The sequence below is a fragment of the Lissotriton vulgaris genome, chromosome 8, assembly GCF_964263255.1.
Source record: "Lissotriton vulgaris chromosome 8, aLisVul1.2, whole genome shotgun sequence".
Taxonomy (NCBI): Eukaryota; Metazoa; Chordata; class Amphibia; order Caudata; family Salamandridae; genus Lissotriton; species Lissotriton vulgaris.
Genome location: NC_141696.1, coordinates 551832168 through 551854903, shown reverse-complemented (window position 1 = coordinate 551854903; position 22736 = coordinate 551832168).

Sequence of the window (22736 nt, the reverse complement as noted above, 5' to 3'; positions counted from 1 at the left end):
GGCGGGAAACAATATAATATAATGAGATCATAGTGTGTAAAATCATAAAATAAAACGTGCGTGACGTACAATAAAGAGCAAGAGGTTGCTTTCACACGACACCCACCTATCAGTGGAAACCATAAAAGCCTCTGTAAGAAACGTTCTTGTGGTGAAAAGTTGATAGGCGCAAGATTTTAAGTGCATCCTATCTAAATATATTGTAATGCAAAAGGAAAAGAAAATCATCTAAGCAAGCGTTATGACAAGAACATTCCTCTGTTAAGGAATGGATAACCTCCAGGTGTTGTATGCATCCTGTATATAAACAATTGTAATGGTAAGAGGAAAGAAAAACATCTGAGCAAGTGTTTTGTCAATACAGGAAAAAACTGTCCTGTTTCACAGAAATCCGTAGTTTTTAAGGCAAACGGAAGGCGTGTCATTTCGAATAGAATGAGCAGGACTCACACCACTATTTACATGTATCATATTTCATATTGATGTGTCATCTAGAGTAAACGGAAAGCGTGACATTTGGAATAAAACGTGCAAGAATCACACGAATATTTGCATGCGTGAGCGGGCGGGTGACATACGGCTTTCGATGTCAGTACACACATCTTTTGGAAAAATATTGATACATGTATGTAAATGAACCATAAATGCAACTTCTACATGGCTATTGGTTACACTCTCAATGGAGTAAACCGAAAACACATTGATGCATTACTTCACATAATTAAGGTGAACCTGTAACTGTACATGGTACCTAACACAAGACTTGATCCCAATTGGAAGGAAATAGGCAGTAAAGAAGCAAAGAAATGAGCGAAACAGCCGAAAAAAGTGGTAACAAGCGGCATGCACGATTAGGCGGTCAGGCAAGAGTGAAAATCGTGTAACGCTTTAATTGATAATAGCGTAGTGCGTTCTTCTAAAATAAGAAAAGGAGAGATAAAATGACGGGTGACCCGCAGTGAATAAAACAAAGCCGTACTGGTGAAAGTAACGGGTTAGCAGTTAAAAGAGAAAAAGGTGGGTGAGCAGATACCTGTGGGGACCTACTGATGAACCGGCGATAATTCCAACCCGGTTTAGGGGTAAAGGTTGAAGCCGCGGATGGGGCTGTCTCGGTAAAAGAAATTCCCATGGGCGGGTACATCCGTGTATCGGCAGGGCCTGTAAAGCAACGTGAGTCACGGTAAGTGATGAGGAAAGCTGGGTTGGAGAGCTATACAGGCATGTGGGTTGGGTAAAGCGGTTACCTGAGTATGCAGAGTCCTGTCTGTGCTCGCCTCGGAGAATGGGAGGTCGAGTGTAGACAGGAAGTAGTGATTTATCGTATAGAGTGAATGAAAGAGCTAGAACGCTGACCTCCTAAAGTGCCGGTGTGCACAGGAAGTGGTGTAAAGAGCGATATCAAGTGACGAGTATGAGAGCAGATATCGAGTGAGGAGTCTGAGAGCAGAAGTGCAATTGCGTAGAAGAGTGTTTATTACTGCCAAAAAAAGACGACCACTGGTCATATATAAAAACAAATGAATGACAATCAGCATAACAGTACTATAGTCGGTTGGAAAAACAAAAGCAGCTGTGCAGAAGTAACACTGAATAATGTTATACATAAAATCTGATTGAAATAGGAAAAATAGAGTGTACTGACATTACACATTTGCGTGAGTACCAACAACTGGAAAGGGGCAATAATAAGGCCCATACACAAGAAAGGTGATATGCATAGCCCAAAAACTACAGATTAATCAATTTGTTAGACATTGGGGAGAAGATATTTGCAAAAATAGTGTTAGGCAAACTAAAAAATTGGGTAAAACAGAATTCAATTGTCCCAGTAGAACAGGGGGGATTTAAAGAAGGGCACTTCACACTAGACCATTGCTATGCCCTCTGGGCCCTTGCCCGGAAGTCGATAGAACAAAAGGGGAAAATGTACTGTTGCTTCGTCGACTTCCAGGCGGCCTTTGATTTGGTGGATCGCAGTAGCTTATGGGAGTGCTTGATTAAATATGATATCCCAGTAGGCCTACTGGCCATACTAAAAGAATTACACAGAGGAAACTGGGCCCAAGTAATTAAGGACACCTAAGGGGCACTGACAAAAAAAATAGCCATAGGAAATGGGCTAAGACAGGGCTGTGTCCTGGCCCCTCTCCTATTTTCAATTTTTTTAGCAGATCTACCAGCAGCACTGGAAGTAGAAAGAAGTGCAAGCCCCAGAATGAGCGGTAGAAAAATTAGCAAGCCTGCTATATGCGGACGACCTAGTGATAATTGATCAGACGTAGCTAGGGCCACAGAAAAAATTAAATGCTTTCAGAGACTACTGTGAGGCCAAACTTTTAGTGGTAAATATGGACAAAACAAAAATTCTATGTTTTGGTAAAAGGTCCAAAAGTTTTAGCTGGTATCTAGGTCAAACAAAATTGGAAATTGTAAAGGAATATACATACCTAGGCCTATGGTTTGAAAGCTCCTTAAAATGGGGTACACATTTGGAAGCCCAAAAAGCAAAAGCATCGTCCTCCATCTGTGGACTGAAAAAATGTAATAAAGACTATGGGGACTAGTTACATAAACCAATGTTAAAAGCTTATGAAGCTATGATCCCGCCCCAAGTATTGTATGGGGTAGAAGTTCTCCATTTAAGTGGCAAAGGAGGGTGGGATCGGGAGGAAGGTAAGGCCCTAAAAATGCTATTGTCACTACCTAATTCAGCCATGATACAGGCAATTAGATTAGAGACAGCAACAATAGCATGGAATAGTCCGGCCCAAATGGCCTTGGCAAGATTTTGGAAACGCCAAACCCAAAGGGGCGTGCAGAAGGTTTCACATTGGTGTAGTGAGGAAATCCGGTATAGCAGCCTAAAATGGGCAAAGGAAGCGAGAACGAAAATAAAGGGGATAACTAGGAGTCTAAAGGTGAGAGAAAACCAGAATCCCTTAGACGTAGCTTTTACCAAGAGTTTACTTAGGGCCCAAGGTATGGAGCAATCAAGGTATCAGGACCTAGAATGCTTGAGAAAGAAAGAAATCGGTCCAATGTATTATAAAAGCGAGGGAAAATGATGCCTGGTACCCGTATCTAGAAACTCTGCCAAACCATGGACTTAGATGCGAAATCTTGAAAAAACGAATTGGCACTAACCCATGGCTAATTAAGGGGAAACTAAAGACAGAAATGCTATATCCCGACGGATTATGCAAATGCGGGCTGGGGACCAAGTGTGAAATACTGCACATACTGTTAGATTGCCTTATGGTCCTAGAGGTGAGAAAACTGTTTTTACGGCCACTATTTGTAAAATACGGAATAAGGTCACGAGCTCAAGCCATTGTATTACTGATAGAAATGAAAAATCTGGATATTGCAATTGCACTAGGAAATTATATGAGAGGTGTAAACTGTTTTGCTAGGGAAAAACTTAAGCAAAGGCCTGTGATTCATCTATCTTCAAACCCACCCATCTAGTAGATAAAGGCTTAAGACCATAGAGAACTATAGACCAAATGGTTTTAATTTATTGCTGCTAAGCAAAAATGTTGTGGGTAAAGTACTTTTTAATCTTAGGACCTATGTTATCATTGTTTTATTATGTTTTTATGAGGTTTTAAACTTTTAAACGGAGTCTATAAAAAAGGAAAAATAGAGGCTGCTTGAGGCGATGGTAGATATGGTTTTATTACAGATGTATTAAGTAAAGCTGTCCGGAAAGTAACTGTCTGATTTTAAATGTTAATTTGCTTCTTATTGTTATTGACTGGTATTGTATATTTTTTTGTATTTATAAGATCTTGGAGTTTAAAGACTATGGTCTAAATAAACAGAGTTCTCTCTCTCTCTCTCAAAAAACTGATGTATTCATTTTGAGTGTATGGGTGTCCCTTCTTTCTAAGATGGCTCCCACTGTGGTAGTCTTGAGCCATTATGCAGTCCTGTTTCGATGTTTGACACACGTGGATTAGGACGCTTTCTCTTTCTTTGCCTTCCGGGTCCTGCTCCTTCACGCAGGTTTGGGCTTATATAAAATCCCCTTCTGGATCCGCTTCCACATTCTTCCTCCGCCGGTCATTACTGGCGTGAGGACTGACATGTCATCTGGACCCTAAATTTTCAAATGGAACGCCAGCGACCTATCTGAGGTAAGCCCGTAATTGAGTCTGGCGCTATAAACAGCTGAATTCTGCCTTTGCCCTGGTTTACATGGGGACTCCATAACTCTAGGGGATGTGCACTTATATCTATCATACCCCATTGTGATCTCCGCTAATCGGAGCTATTCATAGGGAGTCTTTGATTCATGTTTTCGATATTCACATCTGCCACTTTGATAATCTATTCACCATTTCAGATATAGAATACTTATACGTGACAGGGAGCCTACCCATGGTAGTTTGTTTGAAGATACTTTTCGTGCTTAAGCCAGCTCCATATTTCTGAATATGTCTACTGTGCCACCCACTGTCGAGATATGCATTAGCTAACGTGTATCCTTTAGCTAGAACGCCTTTTTACCCTCACTGTCGCATCGTCTTTAGTGGGATTTTTGTATTCGTATGTTTGCCTGTATATTTGTTCATACGTTTGTTTAGCTTATATTTTTGTGCAACTTTAAGCATAACCCATTGTTGCTCTTTTCATCAGGCCTCTTAGCATCTCATGAGACCCAGTAACTGATTCTACAATCTGTATGCCCACATGGTGATTCCACCCCATACCTGGCCTGCTGACCTTGGCATGTCCCACCATTGATGTCACATTTTGTACTCCTCTTTCTTGGAACCAACTAGGAGTTCGCATCTTCCTACCCGACTTTGAACTATTTTGAGCAGGCGAGTTTTCCATCTAGCATCTGCCAGCATATCATGCATAAATCGGCTACTCCCACACGTACAAATTCAATCATCTGTTTTGCAGGGCAGCCCTTTGTATCTCTTTGTGTTGTCCCCATTCTTGCACTTAACTGACTAGCAGGGTCTGATCTCAACCTACAGGTATCTATCAGTGTACTTGATTTGCTATTCAACACGATCATCGCCCTTACTGGTCTTTTATGGCACTGTTTTGTTGGTGATACACACCTATGAATGCACCCTACTACTTCCAATTTCTTTTGAATTTATCTTTGTAACTTTTCTCCTATGTGTGATGGTTGGCTTACCTCTTATGATTTCCAGAACACTTGATCACCTTGTGTGTCATGCCTTTTCACCCACCCCTCACAGTCTTTGTCCATCCCCATGCACCCCCTATAGTATTTTTCTTAATAAATATTTAATATTATATGTCTTGGTCTCTACAAACTTTGTTTCTTCCTGAATGTAATTTAATAAAGGGGATATTCTACTCATAGACACCTCATTAGAATATTATTGTAACACAATGTTGAATGTGTACATACATATGTTCTGTTGATATTTCAGATATCTATCTTCATGAGTCCCACTCTGTTTTTTGCTTAGCCCTGATGAAGGTGTGACCAAGATTTGAGTTAAAACACCGGAACGCGCGTCGGTGCTGGAGACCTTGTGTGTCCCCCCACTTCTAGTTTCCTTCAGTAAAAGAAAACACATCTCTGAACTATACGAGAAGTGAAGAATTATATATTTTTCCTGTACAATCATCGAGTCTTATCTGACACTGTATACTTTGCAAAGATATTTTGGCGAAGATCCTTGGTATCTGATGAGAAGCATCACTGTGATTCTATCAATCATGAACTGGTATACGTGGTGTTGTATGAGTATGTGTGAGCTTGTGTTAGCGTGATAGATAGACTGAATGAATGAGTGTGTGTGACTCATGATGTACTGATCATTTTGGACATTGATTGTTATGTGTTTTTGTATCACTTGGATTAAAAAACATTTTGTATTTGGGAGAACAATGCTTGTGTAGGACCAAGCTTTTCTTATCGGTGATTTACTAGCACCTGTTAAAGTTATATTTGGGCAGAGGGCTGTGTTCTCACGTTATTGTTAGTAGCTTTATTTCCCTGTTCCCTCTGCCAGCTATCAGTTCCAGGGGCCCCCTTCTGTACGAGTGGACACATAGTTATGAGCCTGTTCTGTCTGCGGCTCTGCTGACAAATTTTGTTAAAAACACAAAGTAAGGGAAAACTAAACCAGAGGTCAGTGATTTGAAGTACATCACAGTAAAGAAGGCCCTGAAGGTGAAATTGGAGAGTGGGAGAAAAGTGTGCAGGGGCTTATCTTCCATTGGTGCAGCAGGTACAGTGGTACCATGGACTGAGGGGCTCACTGAACCCTGTTTATTGTTTTCTTTTATGTCCTCATATCTCCACAGCGTCTGCAACTCTTCAGCTGCTCTATCTGCACACCTTGCGGTCCAATTCATTCGCCCTTGACCCCCTCCACTGAGTCCGGCCAAGGGGCCTCTACCTAGGGCGCTACCTTGGTGTAATCATAGGAAATGACATTCTTTCAAGCCAGACCTTTCCCTAAAACCCACTCCATCTGGAGAAGTCGCCCATACCCCATCTGCACTTCCTGTTTTACATTTCCGATCCAAACGCCATACCCAGGTAACCACTTTGATCCACTCTACTTCTGGGTGCTATGGATCTGTCCACTTCTTGCAGATTTCCCTCCATGCAATAAGTATCAAATAAAACAAAAGGCCTTGCTGCTCCCTATGCAAAGAGCAAAGTGTTGGCATATCCACTTCCAGGAGGACCAACTGTGAATTTATGACTGTTGCTGCCCCAAGTATATCCTGTAGGGCAGCCTCTATGCCAACCCAGAACGCTTTTATCCTGGGGCACTGTGAAAAAATTGTGATCATTATTGGCCTTTAGAAAGCCACACCTTCAACTCCTTGGAATGGTTGATAGAGTGAATTTAGCTATTTTTGAAGGTATCCAATACAGTCTATTAATTGTGAAAAAATTGTTTCGCTTCAGGTTTGCTGGTTTTACAACTGAATATTGTAATTTTAAAGATTCACACCAAATTGACTGAAAGTCCGCCCCTTAGAAAGTGTCTGCCCACATCGTGTGTGCTGACTCTGAGTTTTTTTATCTCTGCTTCCAGGAATTTCCAATACCAAAGAACGAGCGAGAACTTGAATTCCCTATTTCCCCTGATCTTCACATTCATGGCTGAAAACCAGGAAAACAGTTGGACATACTTAAACCTAGACAGCCCATCCCCCACTCTCACTCTAAAGGCTTCCCAGGGTAACAACCCTTGCTTTGCCATCAAATCCCCCCAGGTAGCAATCCCAGTGCGGCATAGTGGAAGACTCAGCTGGTACTTCATACAGTCTGGAGTACCTGGGGAGTCCTACATTGTTGCAAAATCTGACTAATAACCTACACCAACCAATTTTCTTTCCCTACACCAGAGAAGTGCAGAACTTAGAACCTTCAATCGCACCTTTTTAAAATACTTAGGTGCACCCAAACTTATGCAGAAACTCATCGACAGACATCTCCTCCATCATCTCTCCCAATACCCTGCCCCAGGTAGAATTATCGGGTTTCCCCAACAGCATTTAGATATTCTTAAAATGGAATGCTAAGGAATACAGACATAAATCCGGGAGAGCCAAACTCCTTTGACCAGCATACGTCTGAGCTTTTCCCAAGCCAATCTGGCCCCTCTAGAAGCCAAAATAAAACTAACTATTTTCACCTGGATTTGATCTATATTTGATCTTGGGAATGTAAGGGGGATACAATTAAAGAGATATGTTAATTTAGGGAAGATTGACATCTTTACCAAGTTAATCCATCTGTAAATTGTTAGGGACAAGAACTTCCACCTAGAGAACAATACATCAATTTCCCAAGCTACCCTTTTTAAGTTACAGAGAGTAATTTCATCCACCTTATTGACAATCATAATCCCTAAGTATTTTATCTCTGAGCTAATCCTATCACACCACCCTTCTACATTCCAACACAATATATTCGTTTTGGACTCATTTACCAGGTACCTAGACAAAACCCTGAATTCTCCAGCCAACTGTTCCACTCTCGATATAGTTGTATCCAGGTCAGAAGTATGAATTAACAAGTTGTCAGTGTACAGTTCTATCTTGCTATTATATGCTGTTGCATAGTAGGGGACAACATTTCTGTCTGCTCTTAACTGTTGTGCAACAGGTTTGATCTAAATATCTAACAACAAAGGGTATAAGGGGCAGCCCTGCCGCATACCCCTTTGTTTATAAAAACTCCTTGTCAGAGAACTATGAAAGAGGATCTTGGCCGATGAATTTTGATATAACTTCTGGAGGGTATGTATAAAACCAGAACCAAAACTCATAGCACCCAAGACCTCCCACAGAAATGACCAATACACCCGATCAAATGCAAGGAAATCGAGGGAGTCGTGGTGAGGTCAATTATGCCTATCAGTTGTTCTGTAAGCTGCTGGATTTGCCTTCTTGGGATAAATCCTTTCTGATCCACATGAATCAGCTGAAGGACTAGCTTGGCCAAACTCCCTGCCAATACTCATAAAGACCTTATAGTCTGCATTCAGCAGGGATATTGGTCGATAGGAGTCGGCTTTCCTGGGATCCTTGGGTTTTAAAATCAAAAGAATTGTGGCTTCTTTCCACGTTGTTATCTGCCAGCCCAGCCAGTATATTGAATTTAACAGAACCTCCCACACTGGGATCAGTTCTTCTATTAGAAGCTTATACACCTCAACAGGGAGAGCATCAGGGCCTGTGGCCTTGCCACTCTTATTGTGAAGTAGACATGTCCTAATATCTTCCTTTGTTATATGGTCGCCCATAACTTCTCTAGCCTCCAGTGTGAGTTTTGGAGTTTGCACTTTATCTAACCAGGCTTTGAGCGCTCGAAGTCCAGGTAGACCTCCTCCATATACAGGTACGCTCCTCCTGGCGGACCCATGCCGACTAGCTAGCGGCCACCATGTTCCCCAAGATCCTCTGTCCTCAATATGACTTGACTGCAAAATCGCGGAACCCTGTTTATTGTTGTATTGTATAATTCAAGTTGCAGCCAAGAGGCTCATTTACATCCGGAAGTAGCGCCCACAATACACTGGCTATGCTACTGGACATGTGAGATAAAGGCAGAGGTAGAAAGCAGTCAGGAAGAGTGAATTGAAGGACATATAGAAAGAAAAAAACTGTACTCCTGTGTGTGCTAGAAGGGGCTGATTTACCTATTTGAGTATTTCCCCTTGAAGGGGCGTGGGGAGTTCGGCGGCTCTGGGGACAATAGAGTTCTGTTTCTGAAGGCCCAGGGTCACCTTCTAGTAGAACTGGATAAAGGTGGAAAGCCACTGAAAGCTTGAGCCAGATGCCTGTTTCAGCTCAAGGTCTTCTTGAACCCTCGCTCACCAAAACAAGCTTAGCTCAGCCTGCTGTCCAGGCTGTAACGTCATATGCCAAGTATGAAAGATAAAGCATTAATCTGTAATGTAAAACAGGAGTATACAACACCCATCTAGTGGCTAAATTGCACAATGTAAAACTAGAAAACCTGGGGGCAATCCTTGCTTCCATGTTTGACCAAATTGTGTGATCCTAGCCAAATCTTTATTTACCTGAGCCTCCTTTATTCATCATCACATAAGAGGGACCCTTCAAATACATGTGTTCTAGATAAGCACTATAAATAAAAACATTTTCTGTTTGATTTAGTCCACTATAATAGTGCTTCATCTGCACTAAGAATCTAAGCCACAAGAAGGGTGCACATGACAACAGACTTGCTTTTTCACTAAATGCTTCGAGAGTGAGGGGGCATGAATGTTTCAATTGATTTTAAAAAACAATCACTTTTAATAAATGTGCTTCAAGGCATGGCTGGGACATTGGAAGTGAGAGTTTAATGCAGGAATAGCTGTGGGCCTTATGGTCACAACCGAAGTACACTCTAAGGTGCTATTTATTGCCCAGATGGGTCATGGCATTGTTCCGGAAGGTAGGGGTGGCGATAAATTGGAGAAACTGGAAAAATGTAATACAGAAAAAGCACTGGAGGCAAGAATCTGAGTTGATGTGCACCAAGTAAACTGCGAGTGAGTTTGAAGAACATGTGATTATTTAAAAGTTCAAAAACAGTAGGGCAAGAACCAGAGCCCTGAGGCAGTTTTCAAGAGGGCAAAGCAGGGGTACTACAATTCACTGTTTAAATGTAATGTATTAGACTTTAGTGAATATTAATGCAGAAATAGCAGCAATGCAAATCAGGGCTGTGATGCATTGTAAGAGCTCAAAAATCATGTTTACTCAGTGCTTTAAATGGAAATCCATAAGTGCAAGAGCTCTGTATTTGGAGTACCTATTTTCTCAACAGAACTACTGGTACTCTTTATTTGGAGTATCTATTTCCCCCAGAGAAGTGCTGGTTCTCTCTGTTCAGAGTAACTATTTGCTCCTGAGAAGTGCTAGTACTCTCCATTCGGAATAACTATTTGCTCCTCAGACGTTCTGGTACTCTATATTCAGAGTACTTATTTGCTCCAGAGAAGTGCTAGTACCCCCGTTAAATATTTTCAACATTAAAGAAAAGCACTTTTTTAATGTTGAATTGATTAAACGTGCCATACGTTGTGCAATTAACAACACACACTTTTTCAGAGCTCTCCTTGTTGCCAGAGTCTTTGAACCAACCAAACATTTGGCTCAACCATATCGGCCCTTCACAGTAATTCGTTGTTTCACTCACCCCTAGAGCTGGCCCCATATGTCTAGCCATCCCTACTCCAGGGCCCTCCCTTATCTCTCCTTAGTCTTACAAGGCCCAGTAAAACGCACTCCTTTCCAAATCTCTTTCTAAATGTTAAAACTCTCAAAAAGTGTTTGTTTCCATGTAATGTCCCGTTGATGGGTAGAGGAAGTTTCTTAAGTGGGGGTATAAGGCAAGTAACTCTACTCGGCCTCATTCGTTGCCAGCCTTCAGATAGAATCTCTCTTCATTCCTACCTCCACCGGACCGCGGACTCTGCTGCGTACTTCTTTCCAGCAAAACACACAAGATGATGGACGGAATGTTGCACATTGGCAAAACATTCACCCCCAGTCACAGATCTGGGTTTAATCCATCGTTATTTTGCCCACCAATCCACCCCAGTTAAGACATGGCCATATGCAAATCAGTCTTGACTCTGCTCCTCATGGGAACAGTCCAGTCCGAACTGCCAAGCCATGTCTTCCCTGGACCAGAATCAAGCATCCTAGGACTGGTTTCTGGCTATCAGCCATCATCAGCCAGGATAGCTTGACTCCAGTGGCGTAGTGAGCACGGGACCCACGTCTGGGCATACCCTTCCCACATAGGGTGAAAAGCAAAACACACAAGTTGATGCACGGAATGTTGCACATTAGCAAAACATTCACCCCCAGTAACAGATCTGGGTTTAATCCATCGTTATTTTGCTCACCATGCCACCCCAGTTCAGACACGGCCATATGCAAATCAGCCTTGACCCTGTGCCTCATGGGAACAGTCCAGCCAGAACTGCTAAGCCATGACTTCCCTGGACCGGAATCAAGCATCCTAGGACCGGTTTCTGGCTATCAGCGTCATCAGCCAGGATAGCTTGACTCCAGTGGTGTAGTGAGCACGGGAACCACGTCTGGGCACACCCTTCCCACATAGGGCGAACAGCAAAACACACAAGATCATAGACGGAATGTTGCACATTGGCAAAACATTCACCCCTAGTCACAGATCTGGGTTTAATCCATCGTTATTTTGCTCACCACGCCACCCCAGTTCAGACATGCCCATATGCAAATCAGTCTTGACCCTGTGCCTCATGGGAACAGTCTGTCCCGAACTGCCAAGCCATGTCTTCCCTGGACCGGAAACCGGTCCTAGGATGCTTGTTCCCAGTCCAGGGAGGACCTGGCTTGGCAGTTCAGGCTGGACTGTTCCCATGGGGCACAGGGTTAAGACTGATTTGCATATGGCTGGGTTCAAACTGTAATGGCATGGTGAGCAAATAAACGATGGATTTAGGCCCAGATCTCTGTACTGGGGTGAATGTATGACATTGTTCTGCAATCTGTCCATCAACTGTTGTTTTTGTATTTGTCACACCCCGAGTGGGACGGGTATGCTCAGACGTGAGTCCTGTGCTCTCCATGCCATATCTCACAGCTGATCCTATGCCCCAGTCCCATATCAGCCACCACCTGGCCCCACTTTCATTATTCCGGTAAAAAAACATTAGTAAAATCACCCTCAAACTTAAAACATTGAATATATCAGTAAATATAATTAGCAAATCAAATCAAAGAGGCTTTATTCGAGTAAAATTCTCATAAAAGCACATACAGACATTTATATATTAAAAACCACATTAAATGAAAACCTCATTTTTGATTGACAATCATTAAAAAAGATAAAATACATGGTTAATACATTGCAATGCTAAACATTACTTAATAACACTGATTGCTGGAAAGGGTGCTTATATGGGCAAGCTCTTGGTCACAATTCTCTGTCTAATAGACCATGCCCATCTGAGGTGCTTGGCAACTGCTATAACTAGTGGAATAGAAGTGCTGGTGCAAATAATTCTCAAAGCCGCTAGGCTACTGGTAGTACCTAAGTTTCTACATGCGGGGGCTAGCCAAATTCCTCTTGGAGTGACGTAAGCCCTGCAGGAAAATAAAAAATGACCTATGCTTTCTTTTGGGGCTCCACATACAGGGCAATCTATATTAGAAGAACTTTTCCACCTCCCTGTAAACGATGTAAGAGGGAGCGCACCAGATCTAATTTGGAATAGGAGCTTCCTGTCCCCTGGCGTTGTTATACTATCCCAATAGTCTTCCAGCACACGATACAATTTGGCTTCCAAGAAGCGACCCGTCATAGAATCAGCAGTGGTTTTTCTCCAATCTCCCAGGGCCACAAAATCCCAATATAGTCCTTTCAATGCTCTTTTACTCGGAAAGACCTCTCCTAAAGGATTCTCCCATGGGGGTTGGAGACCAAGCTCACAGAGCATGTTTCTAAGTTCTTTTAACCATCCTATTCTATGGAAGATATCTGCTTTTATTACAGCTAAGAACCCCTCCGCGTAATGATGTAACTCCGGAGTCGTCCAAAGCCGTCTCCAATATAGAACAGGTCGTAGCCTGGACAAATCCCCTACTGCCTTCCTCCCCAGGTCAAGTCTAAGGGGGAGCAATGGGGTACTTTTAGGTAGGCCAGTAACTGCCCTAAGAAACTTGTTTTCCAATTTCTGCATTGAATGTAACTTCCCAAAGCCCCACAGTTCTGCCCCATACAGAGCGGACCCTAGCGCCTTGGCCTCATAAACTTCCAAAACTGGCTTAATTGGTTTGGACTTCGATTTTCTATGCTCCACCCCCAGAGCAACAGATATTTGTCTATGTCTTAGCGCCGCCATATCGATGCGCTGTGACCATCTCAAATCGTCAGTTATGTAAATGCCAAGATAAGTGAAAGCCTTGACAACCTCTAACAGAGAATTGCTCATTAATATTTTGGGTCTAAAACTACGATGGCAGTTGAAAGTCATTAACTTGGTTTTAGCCACATTGACTTCAAATCCGTGCTCCCCGCAAAATTCATCAAAAATAAGAAGAGCACATTGTAAGCCGCTTGGGGTCTTTGACAAAATTAAGGTGTCATCGGCGAACATCAAAATTGGAACTTTGATGCCCGCCAAAGAGGGCGCATCTACACTAACAGCCAACATACGAGCGACTATCCCATTAATAAATAGAGAAAAAAGCAAGGGGGCCATCGCACACCCTTGGCAAACTCCCCGTTCAACCGGGAAGTCAGCCATAACTTCTCCATTCCTACCCCACTGGATTTTGGCAAAATTAGCCTCATGTAACCTCATAACCATGGTTAGTAGATCTTCCGGTAGACCTAGGTTCCTCAAGACCACCCATAACTTTCTCCTTGGGACCAGGTGGAAGGCAGCCCGCAAGTCAACAAAAGCGACATACAGGCTACCCTCGCCTAGCACCACTGTTCCCCACCGCAGCAAGGTAAAGCGGAACACCTGGTCCACTGTACTGGTGGCCTTCCGGAATCCAGCTTGGTATGGGGATAGGGCATTGTTCTCATCGACCCAGTCCATTAGCTTGTTTACGACCATCCTCCCCACCACCTTTTGGATGGTGGCAATCAAGCTTATCGGTCTGTAGTTCCCGGGCACCGACCGATCGCCTTTCTTGTATACGGGTAGGATGATTGCGCCCTTCCAAGATGTTAGTACCATAGCCCCTTGGGCAATGGCATTAACCAAAAGGAAGATATATTTAGCCCAGCGATCCTTGTCATTAACAAAAAGATCCACCGGGACCCCATCTAAGCCCGGGGCCCTACCCCTAGCCACTGCATATAAAGCCACTTCTACCTCTTTGAGGCGGACAAAATTCTCATTGGAGTACACAGCCATAATCTCAACCCTCTCACTGTCCGGTAGTGTTTCAGCATATTGGGGTTTAAAATAGTTAATCCAAGCCTCCTCCGGGACATTGTTACAGGGGCAGTCTGGTGTACCACCCCTACCCCATTTAACAATGTTCCAGAAAAGTCTGGAGTCTTTTGCCCTACAAGCTTCTCTCAGTTCAGACCAATGCAGCTCATCCCGTAACTTTTCGGCTAAGCATATACTTTCCCTATAGAACTTTCTGGCACTTCTGATTGCTACCATATCCTTACTTTTGATGGCCAAACCCAGGGATAGCGGAGCTTTTCTGCGTTGAAGGTTATACAAATTAGCCGGTCTATCAGGTACCTTTTTACTTTTCTTACGTGCCTTCTGAAAATGTGACTTAATAATAAGAAAAAGATTATCATGGATAGCCATTATTTCCTTTGACCCTGGAATAACTAAGTTCACATGTTCCAGGGCGGTTATTGCCTTGTCAACCTCAATACTTATACTGGCCATAGATTCATGATTTGCTAACACGTGGGGCCATTTTAACCTACGCATATCAATCGTTGGAACAGACAGAGGGACATTCAATTCGTCATTTAGGCTCACTATTGAAGGTGACCACCATTTGTGCTCTACGCACAATGTATTATGGTCACTTTCAATCCTCAACTTAACTTCCATGTCACATACTGAGTGCCAAAGTTTCAGACTACACAGGACATAGTCTATCCTGCTTCTACTACGCCCATTATCGAAGGTACAAGCCCCCCCCTGTCGCTCTTTGTTCTCCCATTTAATGCCCAAAGGCCCTTTTCGACGCAGATGGTATTTAAACATATAATATCCTCTGTCCAGCGTTTTACAGGAGCCAGATCAATTGTTGGAACCCTCCATTGCATATCCTCTGTTCTCCCTACAAAGTCATCAGAGATATCTAGGGGTTCGAACGTGCGATTTAAGTCGCCGGCAATAACAATCCTATTGTCTTGAGAATGGATTTCCAAAAGTGAAGCCAGAGCCAATAAGACCTCAGACTTCCCCCCCTTACTACCCCAGAATATACATTATATATGTGAAGATGCCCTTGGGGACCCATATCTAGTTTTATCAATTGTATTTCCCTACTACTTAATTCTACCACTTTAACCTTGACGGGTAGATTTTGCCGTACCCAAATGGTTAATCCACCCATTGGGCGACCCTTTGGACCTTTAATTCCTGATACCGAGTAGTTTAGATATCCTTGTAGGAATAAAGGTTCGCACACCCATGTCTCTTGGAATAAACATATATCAAAGTTATTAATGAAGTCTATCCAATTTTGGGAATCCTGCTTATGCCTCAATCTCGCTATGTTCCATGATAGTAGTGTCCCAACGCTAGCCTTGTCCGGATCTACTGATCCTTTGCAGGATCCTATCGTTGGAGTCACAGGATCCGTGGTGCAACCCACCACTTTCAAGGTATTAATATTCCCCTCATATCTAGCTTCATGAGTAGCGGGGTTGTCAAGAGACCCAGAGTCATGTACACAAGTGCAGTCATCTTGATTGGATGCAAGTCAATCACACTCATTAAGCCCGGACAATACATTAAATCTGTTCGTGACCTCCACTTCACCTAGACCTCTTTGAAACCCTCTACCCCGTGGACCTGTTAGCTTCTGGTGGGATATATACCACCCCCCCGGACCCATTATAGTGCGAGTTTGATTGATGGAATTTCTACTTATGACCTTACTATATGTAGGTGCCCCATGGAACCCAGGTCTATAAAAGAACCCAAGAGGCAAGATTTCAATACCATATCCCCTGGCCTGAAAATACTGTTCTTACTCCCAGAGAAGCCTAGCCACTGTTGCTGTGTTATTAAAGTTTAAGACTACACAGTCGCTTTCTCTGTTCTTCCTTGAACTCCCCAACCATGCTACCCTACGGGCCATAAGAATATAGTGTCCCACCTCCTGGCCAGATTCCAGATTGTTTGCAAGCCAATGGGTAGCCTTGTTCTTTAGTTGGGAATAATCCTCAGTTAAGCCGTCGCGAAGAGATGGTACATTGGCCAAAACCAAAACAAGGGGAGCGCTTTCTGGGGGTAGATCTAAAATCACTTGGTTACATGCACTTATTTCCCTTTTTCCAGACGATAATTGCCCGGGACCCGATCTATGTGGTTCACTTCTGGCCTCTTGATGTACTATTGGGTCCCCTTGTATATCTGTCCGAGCCTTCTGATTTGTTTTTGAAGCCCCTTGATTTCCCTTGGTGGTCATACACATGTTTATACCCCCTGTGTCCGCGGTGCTCACAACATTACCGTTATTCAGTTAGTTTTCCCGCTGCACAAGAGAGGGGACTTGGGCAGCCCTAGTGTCTAACGGTTTGGGAGTGGCATTTTACGTCAAGTCAGGAATGTTTTTACATTTATGTTTAAAAACTATCACTACAAATAAATACCTCTCAATGCAATGGATGATATAATCTAATGTACCACTTTGAAACTTTTCCAAATGTTAAAGAAATCCACTTTTTTTAATTTTGGAGAGGCTTTACTATAGGTTTACATGATGTTTGATGCACGGTTTACATGTCAAATATTTTCTAGGCTGGACTCGTGCTCTGGCTCTTGGAGACAAGGCAGACCATTGGCTCAGCTCCCCACGTTCATTTGTTGGCTCAGCTCCCCACGTTCATTTGTTGGCTAGCCAACCTCTACCGCAGATTAGCCACAAGCTTTCCAAATTCAAAATACCCGTAAGCATGATTATATGGCAGAAGATGGGGATTAACCACTTCGCTGCCAGTCCTTTTTCCCCCTGTGCCAAGCCTGTTTTTTGGCTATTTGGAGTAGTTTGCGCTTAGCCCCCCGTAATTGTTTGTCCACAAAAGATATTAATGCCAAATTTGAGCCCTTTTTTCCCAACATCCTGGGGAGTCTAAAGGTACCCAGGGTTTGTGGATTCCCTTGGATGGGACCAAAAAACTTGCTAAAAGACTGCTAAATTTGGGAAGTTTGTGGAAAATGGGGAAATTTCTTTTTTCTTCCCCTGCAAATGGTATAAATGAATGGTTTGTGGTGCTAAAATCACCATCTTCACAGCTTTCAGGCACAGGCAGACTTTTGCTAGAAAACCAACATTTTCACACAGTTTTGGAATTTTACTGGGACATAGCCCATTTTTCAATTTGTTTGGGCTTGCAACCTCCTTCCAGTTAGTGATAGAAATGGGTGTGAAAACAATGGTGGTTCCTAAAAAGTTATACATTTCTGAAAAGTAGAAATACTTCTGAATTCAGCAAAGGGTCATTTGTGTAGTTTCTTCAAGGTTTTTCCTGTGGAAAGTAACAGTTTAAATAAAAAAATATTGAATTTGAGTTGAAAAAAACAGATTTTAAAAAGCAATATACTGTTACGTCCATTGGAACCTTCTGGTTGCAGGGATATATAGGGCTTGTAGTTACACCACGAACCCAAGGTACATAGAGTCAATAACTTAGCTGCACCATACAAAGATTTTTCATTGTGTGTTGGGTACACAGCAATTAATTTGATAAAACATAAAGAGTGAAAAATAGGTATCAGGGAAACCTTTATATATTTCTGAAATGGGAACAAGATATGGATTTTAGAAGCAGTGGTTATGTGCACATCTGAATTTGTGGGTACTCATACTAGCATGTGAATTAAAGGGTATTTTTCTAAATGACTTATTTTTACATGATGTCTTATATTTGGAAGGCGCAAATGCAGGGAAAGACTATTGGTAATAACACATGTTCTACTATTCTGTGTTCTCCCAAGTCTCCCAATAAAAATGGTACCCCACTTGTGTGGGTAGGCCTAGTTCCAGGAACAGGAAACGGCCCAAAATGCAATGTGGACACATCACATTTTCCTACTGAAAACTGACCCTTTTTTGCAATGCGCCTAGCTGTTGATTTTGGGCCCTAGCTCAGCCGGCACCTAGAGAAACCTAACCTGTAAATTTTTAAAAAACCTAGATACCCAGGGTAATCCAGGAAGGGGTGATTTGTGTGGCTCTCACCAGGTCCTGTTACCCAGCATCCCTTGCAAACCTCAAAATGTGATTAAAAAACAAATTTTCCTCATATTTCTTGATGGAAAGTTCTGTTGATTTTGGGCCCTAGCTCTGCTGGCATCTAGGGAAACAAAGCAAAACTGTATATTTTTAAAAGCTAAACTCCTAGGGGAATTCAGAATGGACTGACTTGCATGTCTCTCTACACTTTTATTTTACCTGAAATCCCTTGCAGACCTCAACATTTGAGTAAACACATTTTAGGTTTACTGGGGATTCAGGGGAGGAAAATGTTGGGGGATCCATGCAAGCCACTCCTCCCTGGGCTTCCCCTAGTGTCTAGTTTTCAGAATTGTCTTATTTTGGAAACACAGATGACTTCCTTGCCAAACCAGGTTGTATTGTGATTGACATTTTTGATGTCTCCACAGTATGTTTTGGGCCCTTCCTGTTGACACTTGTTCCACCCACACAAGTGAGGTAGCATTTTTATCGGGTGGCCTGGAGGAACTCTAGGTGGTAGGAGATTTATGGTTTCTTTCTGATTCTCGAATAATATGGCATAGTAATGCAAGGAAATTGTGTGAATTTAGTCACATTTTGAGGCTTGCAGGGCAATGTGGGTAAGAAAACTTGTTGGGATCCACGAGAGGCACATCTCCCCTTACTCCCCTGGGTTTTTAGTTTACGAAAATATCTAGAGTTGGTAGATTTCCTCTACAGACAATGTACACCTTGGCAGAGAAAGACAGAAAAGACAAATATTTTGCCCATCCATCTATTTTTCAGGTACACACACATGCCAGTTGGATTTGGCACGAGGGTGAGTGAAAGGTTCAAAATGTATATTTTAATAACAAGAGATTTCACACAAACATTAAAGGCACCTACTGCTTTAGAGGTAATTCACACACCTTTCATACGTGACACACACAATACCATTCACACCACCAGCAGCGGGGCCATCACATTACAACACTCACATCAACAGACAGCACCATTCAAAGGCCCATCACTTTCAATGACACAGCAATCACAAGGGCTGGCGGCCGAGGGAGCTTATGCACTGGCGTTTGGCTAGCAGTGTGTGTAGTGACCAGCAGCGAGTCACTACTGAGTCATTCAACCACCAGTCCTTGCACACCACCAGCCAAGCGCCAGTCCACGCACAACACTAGCCAAACACTGGTCCACAAACACCGCCAGCCAAGCGTCAGTCCATGCATACTGACAGCCAATCGCCAGTCCGCGCACATCGCCAGCCAAACGCCAGTACAACCACACACCATCACATTTTTTAAACAAAAAAGATATCACAAAGCGATTGGAAGTAGATGCAAAACTATAACTACAAACACAACAGCTCTAACTAATTACATCACACTAATGCCAACAATGAAATCAGAATAAAAATTATAAAATGACACAGACCAGTCTCTTTACTTTCACTCTCACGGTTGCTCCCAAAACCTCAGTTACATGTGGTACAATTTAAAACATGTGGGCACACAGAGTTCAGGATTAGAAGGACAATTGGAGCAGTGCATACAACTCTCTTTCCGCACACTTCTTCGGAAACAGACTACATGTCTTACTGGGAAAGTCTATTTTGACCGTGGGAGGGATGTGATCAGGCCACATCTTCAACCACTGCTACTCCAGGAGCTCTTGCCTATTCCATTACAACAAGGAAGCCTATCTCAGACTACTGAAACTGAACAAATGTCGTCTTTGACTCAGGAAAACAATCCTTGAATACAACAGAACCATTAAGGGTTGTTAAATGGATATATCAAAAACCAAAAGTGTGAGAGTAGAGGTATGTTGAAGTAGGGATCTGTCCTCCACTGTACTATATAAATAATCAAGAGAGGTGCCCTCAAAAAGGGAAGGTTTTTTTTTCAATACCTGGCAGAAGACACAAAAAGGAAAAGAAACGTTTTTTTTCTTTTTATAAAACCCTCGCCCACCCAAGTTTCCCCTTGGTTGCATGCTTCATCATTGGGTAACACTCGGCAACTCTGGGCATAAGCTTGCCTCATCTCTACAACTGCCCCCCACATTCGCTTGGGATGCCTGGTTTCACCTTGGAGATACCCAGTAGGGACCATCTCACAGGGATAGCCAGGACGGGTTCCCCAGCGGTCTACAGCGCCACGACGCCTCAGGGCAGCAGTGCGCTTTACAAGACCACATACATTACATTACATTACATTACATTGGCATTCAAAACTTTATTGGCACAAGCAAAAAGACAAAAAGACAGGAAGATATAGGAGTCTTGCCTTCAGTCAATCAGGTATCGGAGGTTACTAGACAACTCTGGGGTAATGTAACCTCAATAAATGGATGAGTGCCAATGTGTGATTGGTAATGTTTAACCATTTCATGTTGCATGCGGAAAGTTGGTAGAGCCATCATGGTGAATTTAATTTGTTATTGAAGCAAACTGTGGACTGAGGGAGACAGAAGTTTTTTTATACTTATGTTAATTCCCGCTCATACTGCGCACTATTGAGTGGATCGATGAAAATGGTACTGGGGGTCCGGACTAGGTAAACTGACCCCAAGGTATATTTTCATTCAATCCCTTCTCAGGAGACTTGAGTCTAAAGACCCATCTCTGCTCCTTTTCATGAAGGTCTGCTTCATTATGAATCAATTCGATCACAGTCCATTTTATCTCCGTCAGGGTGTGTTTCATTTCTTAAAAAATTAGTGGTCATTCTAGTGGTTGTTCGTTGGCATCTTAGTGTGCTGCGATGTTCGCATATGCTTGTATGTACTTTCCTAGATTTCATGCCTACATAATTGTGATTGCAAGGGCATGATATCAGGTGTACAACTTTATTCGACTCACAGTTCGAATTGCAGGTTCTTGTAATGGGGCACACACTGCAATTGCCGCAGGGGTGGTGGCCACCGATGGCAGCCAGAAAACTTTGGATAGGTGTGTTATCCCGAGGTTGGAATGGATGAGTGTGGACCAACATGTCCTTCAAGTTACGGTTTCTCTTGTGGAAGAACATCGGTTTAGGTAGTGTTATTGGGCAGCCACTCAAAATGCGCCAGTGCTTATTTATAATCTTAGTGATGGTGTTGGAGGCACTGTTGTATGTTCTAATACATATAGGACGCGTAGTATCTAGTTTTCTTGTGGTATGATCCAGAAGCGATTGCCTGTCTTTGTTTCTTGCTCTTTTCATAGCTTGTGAAAATATTCTGTCTGGGTAGTTACGTGCCTTTAGTTTAGCACTGAGGTCACTTGCTTGATGTTTGAAATCATTCAACTCAGAGCAATTCCTACGAAGACGTAGGAACTGCCCGAAAGGTAGATTCTCCCTAAGATGTTTTGGGTGATGGCTATCAAAACTCAAGAGGCAGTTCTTTGCTGTGGCTTTGAAATGGTTTGTTGCCTACAGACCTGCTCCATTAGCCATAATATTTAAGTCCAGAAAAACCATTATGGTTCTTGAAATAGTATAAGTAAATTTCAGGAATTGAGGCTGTTCATTGAGCCAAGTAAGAAATGAATCCGCTTTGTCCTCATTTCCATTCCAGATGACGACAACTTCATCTATATATATCTTATAGAGTCCTATTTTGTTCTGAGGGGGTTGTTTGGTGACAAGATCTTTTGTTGTTGAAGGTGGAGGACGTACAGGCCTGCCACGCTAGGAGCAAATGTGCTGCTCATACTGGTTCCGTGGTTCTGTAAAAAGGGTTGGTCCTCAAAGGCGAAGACATTTTTCGTCATTGCCAAATGACAACACTCCATAACCAGATTGCATGGTGTCTGGTACTTCGAATCTGTACTGAAGAGTACTGTCTCCAGAATCTCCAAAGTTTCTGAATGGGGAGTCTAGTGTATAAGGTCTCTATATCGAGTCCAATGGTATCATGTCAAGGATGCGTAGGAATATCTTTAGTATCTTGTAAGTATGTCTCTGTTCCTTGGACAATAGGTCGCAAAAATGCGTCAGCAAACTTGGAGAGGGGTTCCAAGATAGACCCCATTCCAGAAACAATGGGACGACCAGGGATTTTTTCCAGATTTTTATGTATCTTTGGAATGGTATAAAAATAAGGTGTGACCAGTTTTTTATTTACAAGGAAATACCCTTCTTTTTTAGATAGCCAGTCATGGCTATCTAAATGTAGGGAATTCATCCCCACTCCAATCTGACCCATCATTGGAGGATCCACTGTTGGAGCTGTTTCAAACCCACAGCTAAAAACAGTTTACTATCTTTCAAAAGTTTCCTTCCACGTCCACTGAGAGAAAACCTGTCTTACAGCCAATTTTTGAG